A 5000-nucleotide genomic window follows, 5' to 3' on the forward strand; every position below is an offset into this window, starting at 1 on the left:
GCGAGAACCGCTGGGGCGACCGAGCAGCAGACGGCGTCGCGGCGCCGAGCGCCGGGCGGCGGCGCATCCTCAGCGCACAAAGTCCTCAATCGGACCAGCACACTGCAGATGGCCACCGCGCTTCGCACCGGGCCCGCGAGGACCTACTTTGGCCGCAAGGCGCCGCGAGCAGGGGGCGCCGGCGCGCAGCTGCGCCGCCTGCCGCGTCCGTCGGCCGGCGCGCCTGCCACCGGCCGCCCCCACCAGCCGGCTGTAGCGCGTGCGCCCACGCACCGCGCTGCCAGCACGCCGGGCGGCCCCCCCTCACCGGCCGGGGACGGTCCCACCCAGCCACCGCCGCGTATCGCCTCACACCCAGATCCCCTTTCACGTTCGTGGGCATGGTGGGTCCCCTTTCACGTTCGTGGGCATGGTGGGTATCCCTGAAACAACCGGTTAATAGCTCGACCGATCGTCGCCAACACTGATTCACCTCTAGCGAGAACAACCGCACCACAACGGGTTACCGGTTGTTCATTTGCGTAACGTCACCAGCAAACGTACACGTCCATCGCCATTTGCAACGAGTATTGCATGCCTGTGTCAGGTGTCACAACACACTACGTCTGCCCACATAGACGCAACAACATGTGCACGCCTAGAGAACACGTGGAAGGTAGACCCCGTACGTATGCGGTGTCCATTGCGCGAACGACTGTCAGCCCGCCTCTGCAGCATGTCGCAGATGTGGAACGCGGTGCAACATGCTATCACGGTGTGTGAGAAGAGACGACTACGTCCGAATACACGCTCCACTACATCAACAGACTGCTCATGCTGATCGCCATCCAGGGCGTCCGTTCCTCCCACACGTCTGTATGGCGTACCACACTGCAATCCAGCTCTTATAGGGAGACGACACGTAGCTGCGTGCACAATATTTGGACTGTATGGTCCGCCGTTGCTAGGCGCTGTCGTCATACGGTCACATGGGCCACGATGTATCATTCAGTACATACGGAGCAATGTGCAGTACAGTTTGTGGGTTTTGCGTACATCGGCGGACAGGTGACAGGCCGTACCACAACGTAGGCTGAGTACGTCGGCATGCGAAGGGCATTGAACATGCAAACTTCTCACCGACCAGCTTGCGAAGGCAGGGGGGAAGGGGGGGGGGCATGTACGTCCTGCTGCTATCCACACTACAGTGTATAGCAGGAGCATGTGGAAAGTCAGCAACACCTGCAAGGTGTTTAACATGACGCGATACACAGGGGACCGGGCAGTGCGAGTAGCGAACTATATTGCGAGGGTTGCGGTTAGGCAACACTACACTACTTTAACGGGTTGCATAACAATTACAGAGCAGGTTCAGCGACAACGTGCGTCAGGTTAAGGCGCAATATAGTTTAGGTTACGGCGCACTTTAGGTTAGGTTAAGGCACATTATAGGTTAGGTTAAGGCACAACATGGGTTACGTTAAGGCACAACATGGGTTACGTTAAGGCACAACATGGGTTAGGTTAAGGCACAACATGGGTTAGGTTAAGGCACAACATGGGTTAGGTTAAGGCACAACATGGGTTAGGTTAAGGCACAACATGGGTTAGGTTAAGGCACAACATGGGTTAGGTTAAGGCACAACATGGGTTAGGTTAAGGCACAACATGGGTTAGGTTAAGGCACAACATGGGTTAGGTTAAGGCACAACATGGGTTAGGTTAAGGCACAACATGGGTTAGGTTAAGGCACAACATGGGTTAGGTTAAGGCACAACATGGGTTAGGTTAAGGCACAACATGGGTTAGGTTAAGGCACAACATGGGTTAGGTTAAGGCACAACATGGGTTAGGTTAAGGCACAACATGGGTTAGGTTAAGGCACAACATGGGTTAGGTTAAGGCACAACATGGGTTAGGTTAAGGCACAACATGGGTTAGGTTAAGGCACAACATGGGTTAGGTTAAGGCACAACATGGGTTAGGTTAAGGCACAACATGGGTTAGGTTAAGGCACAACATGGGTTAGGTTAAGGCACAACATGGGTTAGGTTAAGGCACAACATGGGTTAGGTTAAGGCACAACATGGGTTAGGTTAAGGCACAACATGGGTTAGGTTAAGGCACAACATGGGTTAGGTTAAGGCACAACATGGGTTAGGTTAAGGCACAACATGGGTTAGGTTAAGGCACAACATGGGTTAGGTTAAGGCACAACATGGGTTAGGTTAAGGCACACCATGGGTTAGGTTAAGGCACACCATGGGTTAGGTTAAGGCACACCATGGGTTAGGTTAAGGCACAACATGGGTTAGGTTAAGGCACAACATGGGTTAGGTTAAGGCACAACATGGGTTAGGTTAAGGCACAACATGGGTTAGGTTAAGGCACAACATGGGTTAGGTTAAGGCACAACGTAGGTTAGGTTAAGGCACAACGTGGGTTAGGTTAAGGCACAACGTGGGTTAGGTTAAGGCACAACGTGGGTTAGGTTAAGGCACAACGTGGGTTAGGTTAAGGCACAACATGGGTTAGGTTAAGGCACAACATGGGTTAGGTTAAGGCACACCATGGGTTAGGTTAAGGCACAACATGGGTTAGGTTAAGGCACAACATGGGTTAGGTTAAGGCACAACATGGGTTAGGTTAAGGCACAACATGGGTTAGGTTAAGGCACAACATGGGTTAGGTTAAGGCACAACATGGGTTAGGTTAAGGCACAACATGGGTTAGGTTAAGGCACAACGTAGGTTAGGTTAAGGCACAACGTGGGTTAGGTTAAGGCACAACATGGGTTAGGTTAAGGCACAACATGGGTTAGGTTAAGGCACAACATGGGTTAGGTTAAGGCACAACATGGGTTAGGTTAAGGCACAACATGGGTTAGGTTAAGGCACAACATGGGTTAGGTTACGGCACAACATGGGTTACGTTACGGCACAACATGGGTTACGTTACGGCACAACATGGGTTACGTTACGGCACAACATGGGTTACGTTACGGCACAACATGGGTTACGTTACGGCACAACATGGGTTACGTTACGGCACAACATGGGTTACGTTACGGCACAAATTAGGTTAGGTTACGGCACAAATTAGGTTAGGTTAAGGCACAAATTAGGTTAGGTTAAGGCACAAATTAGGTTAGGTTAAGGCACAAATTAGGTTAGGTTAAGGCACAAATTAGGTTAGGTTAAGGCACAAATTAGGTTAGGTTAAGGCACAAATTAGGTTAGGTTAAGGCACAAATTAGGTTAGGTTAAGGCACGATATAGGTTAGGTTAAGGCACGATATAGGTTAGGTTAAGGCACGATATAGGTTAGGTTAAGGCACGATATAGGTTAGGTTAAGGCACGATATAGGTTAGGTTAAGGCACGATATAGGTTAGGTTAAGGTACGATATAGGTTAGGTTAAGGTACGATATAGGTTAGGTTAAGGTACGATATAGGTTAGGTTAAGGTACGATATAGGTTAGGTTAAGGTACGATATAGGTTAGGTTAAGGTACGATATAGGTTAGGTTAAGGTACGATATAGGTTAGGTTAAGGTACGATATAGGTTAGGTTAAGGTACGATATAGGTTAGGTTAAGGTACGATATAGCGTAGGTTCAGATACACATTGTTGTAGGGAAAGGTGTATTGGGAGGGGGCGGCAGGTTCGTTGATAGTGATTATCGTAATTGGATGCCTGCGGTATTATCCGATTTGTCACGTCAGGATGCACTTTTGGCTCATGACAGGCGGCGCTCCGATTCCATGGTTGTGGCAGATCTGTGTCTTTCATTCCTGCCATTGTTTGTGTGCTGTGACAGGAGGCAGTATTGTGATGTTGGGTGCACCACTGTGTAGGACATGTGTGGGTGTTCGTGGCTTAGCTGAGCAATGTGCGGATGTCGGAAGGGTGGGATATTGTGTTTTCTGGGTGGACCTCCCGGTCTGGTAATGATAGTGTGGATTGTGTCATGTGGCGGAGAGGATGCACTGGATGTTCTTCCATGCTGGTGGTTAGATATTGTGTGTGATAAGAGAGTAGTGTGTGATAAGAGTGTCTGGCTGACGTGTGGTTCTCATTGTGTGCAGAGTCTTTCAGCATGTATAGGGACGGTTGTATATATTATCTGTATTCTGATGGCTCTGCATCTATTACTAATCAGTGCCGTGTATACGGTTACTCTAGTTCCAGTCGAAACTGTTCTATCTCTGTACATTAGTGACACTGCGGCTCCACTATGTTGCCGCCCCTGTCGGCCGTTTCCCCCAGTGTATGGCTAATGATTATCAGCAATCAGTCTATTAGTCAATACCGGTAGTGTGACGACGTCAAATGTCCGGGATGGGGGAAGCTACACCCTTCCCGTGGGTCAGGGCCTAGAAAGACTCTTCCCACGCAGGAGACTCGGACTGTCGTTACTCTTCCGAGACATATATGTGCCCAGCGTTTTTTTGCGGCTGCGAGTGCAACGCCAGGAGGCTCGGACTGTCGTTACTCTTCCGAGATATATATTTGCCCAGCGTTTTTTGCGACTGCGAGTGCAACGCCCACGGGTGCCGACATGGATGGGGCGCTTCCTAGCTGATGGCTCAGCATGAGAATCCGTACAGTGAGCAATGCGATCGCGTCTGTAGCTTGTACGTGGTACAGCTCGCAGCTCATGAATAGGGACAGCGGGAATGTCGCATATTGGAAATATCTCTTCATGAAACGCATGTTATAGGTGTGAATTGCACCTTACGAGTGCGGGAAACGTCCGCCGTTCATCCGCTGGCGATGCGAGTTGGGCGGTTGGGGTGGGGCACGAACGGGTGCAGGTGGTGTGATTGCCGGTCCACGACTTCGTGCGGCAGAGGCACTGGCGTATGGGTGCTGTGGTCGACAGAGGCTGCATGCTTTGTGGGTGGCGTCGAAAGATGGGCACTGTGGGCCCATCGATGTCTTAGTCGGCTTGGCGTCCCATAGATGGCGGTATCGTCGTTGCAGGAGCTCATGCTGAGGGAGACCTACAGATGGCGGTAT

Source organism: Schistocerca serialis, unplaced genomic scaffold (genome assembly GCF_023864345.2).
Source record: "Schistocerca serialis cubense isolate TAMUIC-IGC-003099 unplaced genomic scaffold, iqSchSeri2.2 HiC_scaffold_503, whole genome shotgun sequence".
NCBI classification, from domain to species: Eukaryota; Metazoa; Arthropoda; class Insecta; order Orthoptera; family Acrididae; genus Schistocerca; species Schistocerca serialis.